We start from the raw sequence: 17,009 nt of genomic DNA on the forward strand, positions 1-17,009 counted from the left end.
GATGCAAATGTTTCAAGAAGTAGCTTAGCCTGATGCACCATAACATCAACCCTAAACTGCTCTACCTCCCCCAAACCCAGCAGGACAAAAGCTCCATCAAGTTCCTCCTAACGTTGATCAACAAGACAGGGTGAGTCTCTCGCTGTGGCAACTACATGGAGATGCACCAAGAAGAGAGAACTCAGGAAGCAGGTTATAGCCATGTCTCATAGCTACAAGCTAAGAAGATATGTGGGTCTTGATGACAGGCCCACCAGTCCAGCTGTATTCTCCAGACAAGTGGATCATACAGTTGCACTTCCTGGGCAAGGGGGGTAGGGGGTGAGGGATAAGTGAAGAGCAGCTGCTGGAATAAAAAGAACCACATGCCCATTTCTTAGGGTATCAAAGTTGCCCAATGCCAACAAGTAGAGGCTCATGAGAGCATCAGGAATCAGGCATCACAAATAACTATGATCTCAAGCTACACCCAAATGTCTTGCTCTTCATACCAAGATGTCCAAGATCAGTCGATTGCTCATCAGAGCTACCCAGCAAAGAAATTTGAAATAATGCAGGATGAGCAGTGTCTGGGGTTGAGTCCTGCCCCCTTTTGCCACGTTAGAGAAATAAGCTACAGGAGATAGACATTTGCAAAGCAGTAAACACAGCCCACTTCCCCTATCAGAGAGGCTAGAGTCCTTGCTCTGCTCCTGATCCCCAGCCTCCTGCGGAAGTGTACCCTAAGTATTTGGATCACCCCACCCATGTGGGAGAGAACTGGATTGAGTTCCTGGCTCCAGGCTTTGGTCTGGGCCCAACCATGGAGTGAACCACCAGGTAGAAGTTCCCTTTTTCTCTACCTTGTTATGGGGTGTAGCCATTGATGGCTTGCACCTGCTTGGCAACGGACAGGATGCGCGGAAACAGGGTTTCCGAACTCTGCCCTTATTACCTCCTCTGGTACAATTCAAGTTAATTGAAGGCACAAAAAGGGCATCCCACCCCTCCTGCCTTCTGCACCATTCAGAACAATTGATAGCTCTGAAATTACTCCAGAGGCTCTGCTCACCTGTCCCCTCCTGCGTCCTGTTGTACTAGATTCGGTGAACTACAAGAGAACTTTGGGCTCTGGTAACTCCCTTCCTACCTCCTGCACAAGGAAGATTTGTATTGTGTGGCTCTCCATCTGTTTTGAGGATGAGAGCTTAACAACCTGTGACTTGGGTGGCTCCGCACAGTGGCTCCTGGAGTGTAGCAAGAGCTGCTGTGTAGCCAAGCTTGGGGGAAAAAAAAAAAAAAGACTCCTCTTAACATCCTACACTTGGGTCTGGGGTGTGATCTCTTCTCGCACTCCACAACAATCTCTTTCAAATAAATAAAAATAATAAAATAAGCAAGGGTAAGCATTATGGTACAGTGGGTTAGGCTGCTGTCTGAGTGTCTAAGTTTGAGTTGTGCCAGTGTTTCTGATCCAGCTCTTTGCGGATTCACACTCCTGGAAAGCAGCCACAACAGCTGAAGTAATTTGGGCCCTTTCCACCCATGTGGGAGACCAGATGGAGCTCTCGCCTCCTGGCTTTGGTCTGACCCAGCCCTGATTGTCATGGACATTTGGGGGAGTTCACTAGCAGATGAAAGATAGCGCCTGAACCCCTCCCCACCATCTTTCAAATAAATGAAAATTTAACAATAAAGTTTAAAATAAACTTTTTTAAAAAAAGAATAACCTGCAGAATACTCAGGTAATACACACAGTGACAGTAGAATGTATCAGTGAATCCAACAGATAAGCAGGATTCCCAGCAGTGATCTGCAGGTGTAGGGGGCTCAGCTGTGACTACAGAAGAACAGCCCTTCTCCCCAGAGCTTGCTTTGGGATTTCAAACACAAGCCTCGTGGCCAAAACGCCCTCTTTCTCTGCATTCAACCTGTCTTTCTCACCCACAGAGGAACACACCTACCTCGTGCCTCTAATGTAAGGAATCAACATCTTCTATTCTCCATCAGCTGAAGACTGGATAAAGAAAATGTGGTGTATACACACAACGGGGTATTACTTACCCATACAAAGGCATGGAATCCTGACAAGTGCAACAAAAGGGATGCAACTGAAGAGCATAATGCTAAGTGGAATAAATCAGACCCAGAAAGACAAATAGCGCATTTTCTCTTTATTTGTGGAATTTAATTATATACATAGAGCGAGCATTAAAAGTCTCTGGATTTCATATGACCTGGTGTACAGTTATAAATATTGCTTCATTGAATTATCCCATGTGCGATGACAGTGTGTCCTTTATTGATTTGATGATCATTATCATGTTTTATGACATTTCTGGTTCAAACAAAAGCAGTTATGCATGTGTATGTCTATAATGACTTGGAAAGAATGTAGCAAGATGTTGCAAATTGTGAAACCAAAAAGATAAGTTTCCCTTAAAAATAGCAAGTTTTTTTTTAAAGAATGTCTGCTGTTTATTTTATTTTATAAGGCCTGATAAAAACCAGGCCCTTGGTAGGTATTTCAGGCTGCATGTCCAAAAGGGAAGTGAGTTCTGGGTAGGATAAGCAATTTAGGGTCATCTTTCTGAGTGGAAGCAGAAAGGGTACCCAAATTAAGGCCACATAGAAAGTGGCTTTATCTGCCCTCTCCAAAGTTGGGGAACCATTCAGGCTTTGTCTCAGATCAGCTTCTCTTCTGAGGGAACACCTGAAGGCAGTAGGAATGAGTGTAATATGCCCAGCTGGGGCAGAAAAGCACTGAGCTAGACAGGCCCTGCATGGTGGAGCAAGGAGAAGAGAGGGGAGCCTGTGAGAATGCCAGACATGGCACTAGGGCAGCAGGGGGCACCAACATGGGCCAAAATGTCCCTCCCTTTAGGCTTAGGGGAGGGACCAGGCTTGAACTGCTAGTAGACCCCAGGGTAATCCGTTGACCTGGATGCCAGGCCCCGGTGGTATATTCTAGTTAAGAAAACACATGTGCTTGTTGGCAACTGTGCTGGGCTATAGAGCATGGATGGACTTGAGCTTGGAAAGGATGGGGTCATCTCCAGGGAAACACGGAGAAGCTGGGAGGCAGCTGGAAGCTCAGAAGTGGGCTGGGATCAGGTGATTTTAAAGTTTAAGCTAATGATAAAAACTTGGAGACAGAGATACAGAGCAGGAGTGGAAAATGAAGCTGGGTCCCAGGCCTATGAGTCATAAGAGAACCTCCAAAAGAAAAACAAGTGAGCGTGCGACCTGGAAAATTTCACAGGATTTCCTGGGAATTAGATAGCAGAGCATAGCAGTAAAAAAGGGTTTCTTCACGGGACATCATGGGGCTCTCAGACTGGTACAGAAACTCTGACCTTCCTTTGTTCTATAAACTGGTCAAGGGAAACGTTCTAGCTACCTGGATTTTATCACTATAAATGCTCTACATTCTAGGGAGGGACCGTACCAACACACACATTAGTCACGTTTGTGGTTTGTAGAGTGGGAAGCTGCAAAGCCAACCTGAACTTAAAGGAATATTCCCAAGTGGCAGTCACAGCAGGTACGTTTGCTTCCCCTGGCCTCGGAGGGCGGCCATAAAGACCCCACCCAAGTGACCCTGCCAGCCATGGAACTGCCTGAGAAAGTTAAACACGCAACTTAAGCTGCGCTTGATTCAATTCAGTTTGTGGTCGTCCCTCCCCCAGCCCAGTTCCTCTTGGCTTTCTTATATATGAACAAATGCGTTTGAATGAAACCGTCTCTAAGTCCTCATTTTTATTTCATACTGACAATATTATTGTTATCAAGCTCATATTTCAAGAAGCTTTATTCTTCTCTGACTTTTCCTGAACCAGGGGAAATTATCTTGCTCCTTCCCCTGGGTTGGAAAGAAAACCTTTCCATAATGAATGTCTATCAGCGGCACCATTTCTTTTGCAGAAGATGGAAAACCTTCTTGACATAGAAAGCGGGGGGGAAAAAAAAGGACTGAGATGATGGAAAGATGTTCAGCAGAACCAAGCAGGGTTCATATCTCCCAAGTACTGGCTGGAGTAGTCGTTACTGGGAGCACTGACCAAGTTGAACAGGGCTCCTCTTCCCCACGCCACCCCAACACTGCCCCAACCCCAGCTGGATTCCTGCTGCCTCAAGCTTTCTCTCTTTCACTTCTGGACCAGGGGGTCTAAACATGCACAGAGGTAACCTCAGAAGCAAGCAGGGAAGACAGAGATCTCCAACAAAGCATCATCAGAAGGGTGTACACGAGGAAACTTCAGAAAGCTGGTGGGAAATTGAATGGAAAAAGCATGTTCGTTTTGATACAAGTTGTTTTGAAACCCATGCAGTTGTTCTCTCCTGATAATCATGTTAAAATTTATTTGTTGGAAAAGCAGAAGCAAAGAAAGAAAGAAGAGAGATCTTCCAGCCCCCTGGTTCACTCCCCTTGGCAATGGTCAAGGCTGAGCCAGGAGGCTAGAGCTTCATGCAGACCTCCCACGTGGATGGCAGGAGCTCAGGCCCTAGGGCCATGTTCCGCTACCTTCACAGGTGATCTAGTTGGAAGCTGGGTCAGAGGCAGAGCAGCCAGGACAGGAATCAGTGCTCACTGGCGCTGCTGGCATCCCATATAGATGCTTGACCTGCTGCACCACCTTGCTAACCCTTCCAGGGACATTTTTGGCGACCCTACTTATATGTCTATATGAGTGACAAATGGAGTGAGACTGAGACTTCTGGGAACTGGCCTGTGGAAACACAAAGGATTTGCTCTTCTTCTTACTAACATTTTAAAATTTTGTTCTTTTTTATTATTATTGGAAAGGCAGATATACAGAGAGGAGGAGAGACAGAGAGGAAGATATTCCATTCAATGGTTCACTCCCAAGTGGCCGCAATGGCTGGGACTAAACCAAACCAAAGCCAGAAGCCAGGAATTTATTCTGGGTCTCCCACCCTGGTGCAGGGTCCCAAAGCATTTGGGCTGTCCTCAACTGCTTTCCCAGGTCACAAGCATGGAGCTGGATGGGAAGCAGGGCCGCCGGGATTAGAACTGGCGCCCCATGGGATCCCAGCACATTCAACGCAAGGGCTTTAGATGCTACGCTATTGTGCCAGGTCCTAAAATTTGTTCTTTTGAAACATAGCACATACAGAAAAAGGTAGAGTTTTTCTGTTTGTTGGTTCACTCTGTTAAACGCCCATAACAGCTGGGGAGCAAAGCCAGGAACTCAGGTCTCGCAGGTGGGTGTCAGAAGCTCAACTATCTGAGCCATCCCTCTGCCTCCCAGAGTCTACGTGATCGAGAAGCCGGACTCAAGGGCTGCAGCCAGGGATGGAGCCCAGGCCCTCCAACGTGGACGCAGCCATCCTAACCAGCACCTTAGCCACTAGGCCAGCAAGGGGCTGGCTGGAAGCTGGAGCCTCAGGAAGGAGCAGATGCTGCAGTCTTGAGACCAAATTCCTTCTCTTCAGAGTCACTTTTTCCTTCCTGCCTTTGATAACTACAAAATTGTCACTACCAACATTATCAAGGGTAATCTCCTTGACTTATACCCAGCTGCGAGCAGATGTTAACCACATCCACAAATCACTTTCTCAGAGAAACCTAGGTGAGGGATTGACTCAGTACTGAAACCGGGTACCCAGGCCTTGCCTAGCTGACAGCTGACTACTTACCACCCTGGGGTTGTGAGGAGTGGGAGAAGGAGGCTTGAGGGAGCTACCGTGCACCTCCCACTATGGGGGTATCTGAGCATCCTAAATTGTAGCAAGTATCTCCTCCCTCAATGGGGTTCCTGCAAAAGCTGGTGCTCCTTTGCAGTGGCAACCACCCCATTGTCTGCTGGTTCAATGACTCAGCCAAGCAAGGATCAGTGGAGGTTGCGGAGCAGGAGGCAAAACAGAGAGAAGTGGAAAGACCCACCCCCCCCAAAGGGACTTCCAGATCAGTTCCTGGGAGGAACGTCTCTGTAAGAACTACCTTCAACATCCAAACCCACCTCCAAGTCACTGGGGGGAGGGGCAGGATGCAACCAGGGGAAGAAAATCTCCAGCCACTCTCAGTGACAGCAGCTCCTCGTCACTGCAAATCCACTAGACAAGCTCCTGAACATGTCCTCATATAAATGGCACCTGTTCTTATTCCTCTTCTACAGATTAAAAATAGACAAGGCTTCCAAAGGTTAAGTGGCTGGTCCAGGACCATCTGTGTTTGGTAAGTGGAGGGCTGGGTTTGTTCAAATCAAAAGTCCACGTTCTAAGACAGTCATTAAGCTTGTGGTTAATATGCCTGTGTTATACATGAAATTACCTGAGTTTGATGCCCAGTCTGGCTCCTGACTCCAGCTACCTGCCGGTGCAGATGCTTCCAGAAGCACAGCACTGATGACTCAGGGAGCCAGGGTTCCTGCCGTCGATGCAGAGGACCTGGACTGAGTTTGACCTGATTCCATCCTTGCCAGGAATCTGGCAAGTGAACCACAGAGTGGTCCTCTCTCTCTCTCTCTCTCTTTCTCTCCCTCTCGTTCTCTCTGCCTCCCTCCCTCTTTCAAATAACTAATCTTTCCATTTTTCTAAGCAATTAAAACAAAAAGAGATCTATGTTCTTTGCACAAAGTTGAAGACAAATAGATGTGATTTCTAAAGTTAATCTGGTTTTTGCGGTTGCATCAGTGTGAACAGTCCGTAAGGCACGCCTGAGGTCAAGCTGAAACAGAGTACAGGCTTAATTCCCACCAATCGGCAGTTCATTTCAGACATAATTTGTAGTGCTAATGTTCCCGAAGACACAGAAATCCTTGATTCTATATTGGTCCTAAGAAGTTCTTAAGTTTCCTTACAGTTCCAAAATTCTAATGCTTAAGTTTATAACAGATTACAAACTCTAGTTGATGGTCTCATATATACATGAAACTTTCTATTAACATTGCAGAACATAACTACAGATTTAGCAGCGCTTTTTGTTGCTGTATTATTCTGAATGGCATCCTCCTTGCCCCCAAAGCAATAACACTTTGATTGCAAACTACTTCCCCTATCAGACAGACTCTTCCCGCAGAGAGCTGCTACCATGCAAATTCAGGCACTAGATTCGTTTTTGTGGCATTGCATATCAAATCTGACAGCATAATTTTGACATTTTGGTAAAAGTACTTCTTTCTCTATGTCGTAATAAGAAAACGTGCTTAATATAATTTTTTCCCCAAATGTTCCTAAAAGCACATATTTTATACTGATATCAAAAGTGAGGGAGGGGCTGAGCCCAGCGCACAGTAGCCTAGCAGCTAAAGTCCTCACCTTGCATGTCCCAGGAGCCCATATGGGCAGTCCCGCTACCATTCAGCTCCCTGCTTGTGGCCTGGGAAAGCAGTTGAGGATGGCCCAAAGTCTTGGAAGTCTGCACCCGCGTGGGAGACCTGGAAGAAGTTTCTGGATCCTGGCTTCAGATCGGCATAGCATCGGCAGTTGCGCTCTCTTAGGGAGTAAATCATCGGACAGAAGATCTTCCTCTCTGTATATCCTCTGTGTATCTGACTTTGCAATAAAAGTAAATATATCTTTAAGAAAAAAAGTGAAGGGTGAGAGGGCGTTATCTTGCTTTTGGTTTTGCATCCTGTGTTTTAGTTGCTTGAAGAAGGGGCTTTCACCAGCTGAAAAGGTGCTTCCTGAAGTCAGGTGGAGAAGAAGAAAAACCACAAGCCCACACGGTTGTGATTTTTTATTTACTGGATTCAATCAAATTCTCAATTCAGTCAATAGAAACTGATCTCCCTTTTGTCATACCTCTAACCATGTACATTTCTTGACATGCTCCCTGATGCCAAGCTGCTTCGGAAAGATTACTCTGAATTGGATTCATGCAAAATACATTGGCCTTATTTCACTCCAAGAAATTGGAACCACATATAATACAATAATGCCAAATTTTGCTTGGAAGTGGGATATGCTTGGTTCTGATTTCATGTGACAAACTAGTTCCAGATTACAACCAAAATGTACAACATGGAATAAGTCTTTTCTTATTTTTAGATATTATAAGTATTCCCCAGCATTGTGTTATTTGAAAAAACAAAAGGTTTTAACTTTATGTGGGCCTTCACTACATTCCCTAAAGGGTAAGATTTCATGTCAAGGGGCGTCTTGGACTTCATCCAAAGATACTCATCATCCATTAAGGTTGCATAAAGGCCTTGTGATGAAGTGGTGTCCTGGTAGATTCCAAAGCATGCAACTTGGGTTTCTAAGTGGGGCCCCAGTGAATTCACCACGAACATCTATTGAACTCAATGTTAACAGCTCACTATTGACAAAGCAATCTGTCATTTGCTTCTCTGCTCAAATGGATATTGCCTCAGGGTTTTCATCTTATGCATGGAGAAAAGAGGAGAGACCCACTTCCTGGCATATACATGGACCATTAATGCCTCAGACAATATATTTCCATTTTTGAAAAAGAAATGTATCCTTGAAGCTATTGATAACGTTTGGTTCGTATTATCCTGACCTGTGATTAGTTTGCACTCGCAAAAGGCTAAATGCAAGTGACGTCTTCCATTTGTTCTGTCTCAAATATTGACAGAGTGGATCCCGTGCTGTAGTTAACCACTCATCTTCCCCTTGATCCGTCCACTGACTCATCTCATTTTCCTGCCTGATTTCAAGATAACCTGCATACTTACTCCTTACACACATCAGGAGGCACAGCATCCACCAGAGCTCAACACAGCTAAGGATATTGAGCAGGGAGTGACACGATCGAATTGGGATGAGAAAGAACCCAGCATGTCAGTGTGGCTGATGGCATGCATGAGAAGGAATCAGAGACCGAGAACAGCAGGAACCCTTGCCAAAAGTCCAGGCAGGGATGATGAAAGGCTTGTCCAGGGCAAAGATGGAGTGGGTAGAGAGAAGGGCATTGAGGGCACAAGCAGCAGAATCACACCGCTTGACAAGTGGGGACAGGAAAAAAAGTCACTGTAACTTCTAAACGTCTGTCTTGAACAACAGGTAAACTGTGATGCCATATGCTCAGAAAGGAGCTGGCTTTTGAGGATGGGGAAATACTGGGACACGGAGGTTCAGTGTGGTACAGTGGGCTAAGCTGCCACTTGGAAGACCAGCATCCCGTATTGGAGCGCCAGGTATCCCAGCTTCTCTGCTTCCAAATCAACTTCATGTTAATGTATTCTGAGAGGCAGCAGATGACGGCCTATGTTCTTAGGGACCTGCCACCTGCTTAGAGACCCAGCGGAGCTCTAAGTGCCTGGCTTGGGCCTGACCAAGCCCTGGCTGTTTTAAACACTTGGGAAATGAACCAGAAGGTGTGAGACTTCTCTGTTGCCCCCCCTCATCTAACTTTCAAATAAATAAATAAATCTGTTTCTTACAAAAAAATTATAAAAGGGCCCAGCGCAGTGACCTAAAGTCCTCGCCTTGAACACGCCAAGATCCCATATGGGCGCCACTTCTAATCCCAGCTGCTCCGCTTCCCATCCAGCTGCCTGTTTGTGGCCTGGGAAAGCAGTCAAGGATGGCCCAAAGCTTTGGGACCCTGCACCCTATGGGAGACCTGGAGGAGGTTCCTGCCTTCTGGCTTCAGATCGGCTCAGCACTGACCATTGAGGTCACTTGGGGAGTGAAGATCTCTCTTTCTGTCTTTCTTCCTCTCTGTGTATCTGACTTTCCAATAAAAAAAAATAATAATAACAAAATAAATCTTGATAAAATGATAGATGAGCAGGTAGACTATGTGTCCCAGAAACTTGGCCATGAGAGGAGAGAGAGAAAGGATTTGCCTTGGAAGAGGCCCACTTTGACCATGCACAAATGAACATGTACTCTACTGAATTCATAATTACAACACACTGCGTTGGTGGCCGGTGTCGTGGCACAGTGTTTTAAGACACCACTCATGATGCCGGTATCCCATATCAGGGTGTCAGAGTTGCAGCCACTCTACTTTTGATCCAGCTCCCATCTAATGCACCTTGGAAGGCAGAAAACGGTCCAAATGCTTAGATCCCTGCCACTCTAGTGTCCTGACTCTTCTTTTGGCCTGACCAAGTCCTGGATGTTGAGACCATTTGGGGAGCAAAACAACAGAAAGAAGGTCTTTCTGTCTCTTCCACTCTGTTGCTTTGCCTTTCAGATAAATAGATATTGTCAAAAAGATGCATTGCTTTGTGTAACAACTTCCAGTATCTACATGGAAGATCTCCCCAGTCACACACCAACTTTTACAAACCAGTGGACCACGCACAGTACTCAGAGTGCTAAGGAATGCAAAGGCTTGAGTTAACAACATCCTGGACTGTATCTCCGATCTCATGGTTGAAGAATCTCAGACCAAAAGAGAGTACGTCGGTCAAGGTCATGCGGGGAAACCACAGAAACAGAGACCAAGAGCCCCTCAGGATAGGATCTGGACGTAGAGTTCGGCATGAATTTGTTTCCAAAACAATCCTACAAAAATTCAGTTCCAAGAATCATCTTGAAGGGCTTGCTTCTGATCAATGGGTTTCCTTTCAGTGTCTCATAGCAATATGGCTAAAACAAACGCAGGCTCCATTTTAGTCCCGACTTGGAACTGACTTGTAAACACAACATATTAGGGCAAAGCACTTTTTCAATTCCTCTCATCACTGTGCTTTGCTCATTTCTGCTCTAGTTCATTAAATGGGAGTATTTACTGATTGCTAAAGGATGCCTCTTCCCGGTCTTTCTGCCTGACAATAGCAGATGTACAGTCCAGCTTCTGAAAAAGAACCCACTGCTGGAGCCCCCAGGGGTTTGGGGAGCAGTATTCCACAAGTCGGTTCTGGATTTTAGGTGATAAATGGACCTGGACCAAGCCGTTTACCTTCCTGCAATCTCTACTCCTGCCTCCCTCCTCAGTTCCTTTACTGAGCTGAATTAAAAGCACTCTGAAAATGACAAATATCAGACCCTTGCAATTGTTCTCTGCAGAGAAAGGAGTAACCGAGTTTTCAGGCAACTGATTCATGACATGAAGAGAAACTTCGGGTTAGTTTCCCAAAAGTTACCTCTCCTCTAATTATTTGGAAAGCACGGTAATTTTCCATTTATTCTTCTCTGATGTAAAACAGATTTGTCTGAAGCCTAGAGGAAGCTCCAGCTTGCACTGGTGTTTCCTTTTATTTACTTATTTATCTATTTTTTTGTCCTACTAGACCACTACAGTCACTTGGCTGAGGGTGTCTATAGTGAGTGCACTTGGCTACTCCACCATACTGCACTTGCAAAAATGTTTCTTTTCTAGATGGGGTGAGAAAAAGCCTGGACAAGCTGAGCTAATACCATCTGCCTCTCCAAAATGCCTTACTTGTATTGGCAAAAAGAGCATTCTTGTCTTTTAGAGCTTATGTTTACTGGACTGTCCGAGCTGCACTGCTCAGAGGATAATGACAACGTCACCCTCTGATAGATTCCCTTCAAATAACTGCTTGTCCTGACTGAGTGCTGGCGTGAGCAGCAATCATGGCATCTGACAGGGTCAGCAGGTTCTGTGGTGTCGCTCAGCAGAAAATCGTCTCCTTCAGACTCACTCCCTTCTTCTTCATCCACCTTTAGTTATTTCTGTTAGCCATGGAAACATGTTTTGGTACCTGTGTCACAGCCCAATGTCTCTCTCTTTCTCAGCCAATCACAGATTTGCATACTCTGCATGTTAGCTTTTGATGATGATATTATTGTCATGTATGAGCGTATCCGTTAGATGGTTTACTCCCCAAATGTCTACAACAGTTGGAGCTGGACTGGGGCAGAAGCCAATGAGTTAGGCAGGTCTCCCACCCAGGCAGCAGAAACCCCGCCTACTGACACCCAGGGTGTGCATTTGCAGGAGTCTGGAATCAGACACTGAAGTCAAGAATCAAACCCGGTCATTCCAATCTGAAACACGAGCATCTTAATGGGCAGGCCACACCCCTGCCCTCTGCTTCCTATATTAAGGGAATCCAAGAGTGTGGCAAGGATCTGCTGGAAATGGGTAGAGTCCAAATTTTTTTTTGTTATTTTTTCTTTTCTTTTTATGATCTACTTATTTTTATTATAAACTCAGATTTACAAAGAGAAGGAGAGATAGAAAGATCTTCCATCTGCCAGTTCACTTCCCAAGTGGTCACAATGGTCAGTGCTGAGCTATCTGAAATCAGGAGCCAGGAGCTTCTTCCTGGTCTCCCACACAGGTGCAGGGTCCCAAGGCTTTGGGCCGTCCTCCACTGCTTTTCCAGGTTACAAGCAGGGAGCTGGATGGGAAGTGGAGCAGCCAGAACACAAATGGGCACCCATATGGGATCCTGACTCTTGCAAGGTGAGACTTGAGCCACTGAGCCATCACGCATGCCCTCTAGTTGTTATTCTTAGAGAGTAAAGCTGGTCTCAGGCTATGGATATGAAGCACTAGGGAACTGAAACCGGTGTCACTGAAGAAGCAGTGCTGGAACCAAGGGGGAAGTCAAAGCCCTAAGCCATGGAACTGAGAAGAGAGAGAAGCCAAGAGCTCCAGGGGATTTTCAAAGGCAATTGTGGGCAGTTAGGGTATTTCATAGCCACACTTTGTCCTTATTCTGGGCAAGAAGGAAGCTGTGGCAAGAGTCAGGAATCTACCTTTGTTGTCATTTATACTCAACTCAGACTGAGACAGCATACAGACTAGAGTAGAATTCCCTGGCCTTTATGAACATTGGAGCCAAGCCACCAATAACCCATATAGTCAGAGAGTGGACGGTATTTGCTTAATTTTGTAATTTTGACCTTCAGTTCAGGTCAGTGGACTAATAGTTTGCCCCCAAAGTTATTCAACTAATGGTTTCTGTAATGGAGTATGGACCTCTTCCCTGCTCCCCTCTTTCCACATCACATCCTATGTACAAGATGAAGGCTGCGCCCATCTCCCTAAGCGACGTGCCTAGGCTAGATGCAGGAAAATTGAAACACGTTTCCACTGTGTTACGTATTCAACCCATTTGTTTACCATTTATCAACCTCTTACGGGTTACAAAGAAGACTCTCCACAATTTATTGCTTGGGGAGATGGTGCAGAGTTTGAGAGAGAAACACTAATAAATTGATGGAGAGGTGCTTTGTTAATATAGAGAGCTATTGAAATGCATAATGAGGAAGGGCTCTTCAAGGTCACTCTCCCAAGAACTGGCTAGAACTCTGGACGCCTTACTCCTCATCCAACAGACGCTAGCATACAAAGCCTGAATAGAGGACATCGTTAACCCCACTTAGGCACTCCCGGGAGGGCTCTGCACTTGATTCTACCCAGAAATCTAGATGCAGTTAACAAAGGAAAACACGGGGTATGGCAGAGTTTCTCAGGCTTTAATGCGCGAACCAAAGGCCGGGGAACCTGGGAGAGGAGAGTTGTCAATCAGTGAGTTTAGGGGGCAGGGGAAGGAGGGTGCTGGGATGCTGTATTCCTGAGAAGCTCCGAGGCAATGCCAATGCCACTGGGGGAGGGAAGGGGCGTCTAAATGCTGCTCCAGCCGGAAGCCCAGGGAGAAGTGGAGATGCCTGGAAGAGTTCCAACATGCCAGCCAGCACCACCTTCAAAGGAAGAGAGCGTTTGTTTAGTGTTAAAGGTATATATATATATATATATATATATTTTTTTTTTTTAAGTGTCCAAACTGAGGTGCCTTAAAGGCAGCTGGGGATGTTGAACTTGAGCTTGGGGGAGCGACTAAGACCTTACATGCCTTAGAAACCATAGATAACATCATAGATGCCTTTGATTCAGTTATAGATCCTAGTCAAGGATATTATATATATTATATTCTTATTATATATTATATGATATATGTTATATTAAATGTTATATATTTAATAGAAATAGATAGATAAAATACATGGAAGGAGGCTCAGACTTCTGAGTTCAGATCAAATTACCCTCTTTGGCTCTTTCAAAACTCCCATCTGTAAGCAAACATGTTATTTCATTCATTCATTCATTCCCTTTGCTACCATCCCCCCCGCAGAAACAATTTCCTAAGATATTTGATGTGCATGCTTTTATTTTTGAAATTTTTCCTACATAATACAGCTTATCTCACATGAAAGTTAACATGCGTCCGGTCATGAGAAATCACCTGAAACACGCAGTTTGTGGAATTTATACACCTGCGTGTGCCTGCGTACCACACTCAAGTCAAGACACACCACATTTTCTGTGGTTCTGGGTACGCTTTGATTTCCATAAGTGACCTTCCTACCTCATTCCACAACACAGCGTTTTCAAGGTTGATGGATGCCGCTCTGTTTATAGATTTGTTTCCTCCTGCTTCCTAGAATCCTTTATTGTGCATGTGCCCTATTTCATTTGACATCCCCCCCCAAAAAAGGATGCCTAAATCCTTCCAACTCTCTTTACCATAAATAATGCCGGAATCGACATCCTTATTTCTGCTCTCTTATGGGCTTCGATGAGATTCCTGAATCTGAGATATAAAACCAAGGAAGTGCTGAGTCATAGAACATACATGCATATTTTAACCAAGAATTGCCATTCTGCCTTCCAGAATATCTCCACCCAGCCATACTTGCAAATCCTTTTTTCTGGAGCTGCTTTTATCTTTCCTCTGAATGTTCACTGGATGCAATCAAGAAAATTAGATTTTATTTTGGTTTCCCTTAGTGTCTGCCTGTGATTGGTGATTCATTCACTCGCAAAACCTCCTCTGTTGAACAGCAGGATCTACGTACTAAGCACAAGGGCCTGGTAATAAAGCTGTGAGGAAGATAAAACCTCAATGCACCTGGAATTTCTTTTCTAATCATACAAACCATTAAGTGGATGAAAACACTGAAAATAAGAATATAGAATGAGTAAGAAAGGAAGTTAAGGGAAACCACCACCAACCTCCTTCCCCTGCCCCCACCCCCCAAAAAAAATTACTGGTAGAGAGAAGGGAACACCTAAATGATCAAAATTATTCTAAGAAGAATCTAGAGAACTGGGAAAAAGCAATGACGCAGGAAAAGAGTTTCTGAGAAGGCACCTGTTGCCAGAGAGGCTAGAACCAGGAGTGGTGAACCACTGGAAAAGCACTGAGGTAAGCCACGGATGGAGTGGTCCCTTCTGCTATGCTAACAGCGCCCACTAGACCACGCACCGGCTCGGTGCTGCTAATAGAAGCAACGGGGCCCCTGCCCCACCCTACAGGAGAACTTCTCAGTGTCAGAGAACAAATGCAGGCACATCCTTGCCACCCTGCTTCCCATCTCTCTCTTGCCCTCATTCTGAGAGAGGAAATTAGCTCACTAGGGAACATCTGTCTCATACAAATTGGGTCCATCTTTGTCTCTGAAATCACAGCAAAACCCAGGAGACTCAAGTCCACGAGAAGCTGAAATGTGAGGGTCTTACAAATCAACATGGAAGGGACAGACAGCTCCAGGGAGGTCGGACCACACCCCTGAATCCACCAGATACAGACAGGCAAGTGGGCATATAAACATGCACTGTTATTACATCAGGCAGTGATACTCAAAAAGAAGAATTTAAACATCAAAGACCTGGCTTTGACAACTGTCCAGGGAAACTCCCAGGTCATGCACTGTCACAGAAAACGCAAACTTTGGGGCTGGCTTTGTGGCACAGAGGGTTAAGTGGCTGTCTGTAGCACCAGCACTCCATAGGGTGTTCAACTCCCAATGTATCCTTCCCAATCCAACTCCCCAGTAAATGCTCCTGGGAAAGCTGTGGAAGATGAGTGCTTGGTCCCTGCCACCCACGTTGGAGTCCTGAAAGAAGCTCCTGGCTCTTGGCTTGGACCTGGTCCAGCCCTAGCCATTGCAGCCCTCTGGGGAATAGAACCAACAGATAAAATATTTTCTCTCTTGCTCTCTTTCTTTTCTTTCTTTCTTTCTTTCTTTCTTTCTTTCTTTCTTTCTTTCTTTCTTTCTTTCTTTCTTTCTTTCTTTCTTTCTCTCTTTCTTTCTTTCTTTCTTTCTTTCTTTCTTTCTTTCTTTCTTCCTTTCTTTCTTTTATCCACCCCCCATGTTATTCTGCCTTTCAAATAAATTAAAATACAATAAAACACACCTCTCTAAACAAAACAGAAAACACAAACTGGAATAGTCACCATACCCAGAACCTTTAAAAACCTTGTTATTTCCTGGCCTACTAGCTCCATTAGGACAAGGTCTCCTAAGGACAGATCAGATAAGCACTGGAGATGTTTCACTGCTGTGTTATTTTAAAAAAGAAAACAAAAGTGTGAAACAAATCAATGGCTGACAGCGGAGGAATGACTCAATAAAATGTAGAATACTTGTAAATGCGAACTTCTATGGTCAGTGGAGATCAGGTTTTTAGAAAATACTGGCATTAACCAGGACGGGCTAAATTGTGCTGCAGGGATCGCATCTCGGGAGCTTAGCATCGCATGGGTGTTTTTCTTGTTCACATCACGCACCCCAGTGGAGATGGAGCAGGCAGTAGTGAAAAAGACCTCCACCCCTAACCACTTGGCTTCCCCAACTCTCAGAGAAGCATCTATGGATACTGTCATACAAGCACCACTAAATGAAGAAAACCCACTAGATTAATGCAGGAATCTGAGCTGTAAAAGTTATGAATGGTTCTTATTTCCTCCCTTGAACATTTTTTAATTTTCTAGATTTTTTTTTTACAAGGAACGTATTAATTTCCATAATCAAGGAAAAATGGGTTTCACATCTCAACATTAATCATACAGTCCCTTGCCTCTGGAACACAAACTTTTCTTCTCCCTAGCTCAGCAAATTCTTCCCAACATGTAGCCTGCCTTGATGCCACTATCAAGCAAATCTGTCACCATGTGTGACCTCATCTCACATCCCTGAGTTCCCACGTGTGAACCCTGCTCGATCTGTAAACGGGAATCACGTTACTTGTGTTTCTTCCACCCATGGGAGGCAAAGTGAGAAAAAACCAAGTCTGTGTTCATTGCAAGGCTTCTTGGCTGTGGGGTCGGGGGAGGGATGGACAGAGAAGGAAATATGCTGACTAGACGCAAACCATGGTGTTGCTTCCC

The sequence above is a fragment of the Ochotona curzoniae genome, unplaced genomic scaffold (assembly GCF_017591425.1).
Source record: "Ochotona curzoniae isolate NIBS_2020 unplaced genomic scaffold, NIBS_Ocur_1.0 scaffold_461, whole genome shotgun sequence".
Lineage (NCBI taxonomy): Eukaryota > Metazoa > Chordata > Mammalia > Lagomorpha > Ochotonidae > Ochotona > Ochotona curzoniae.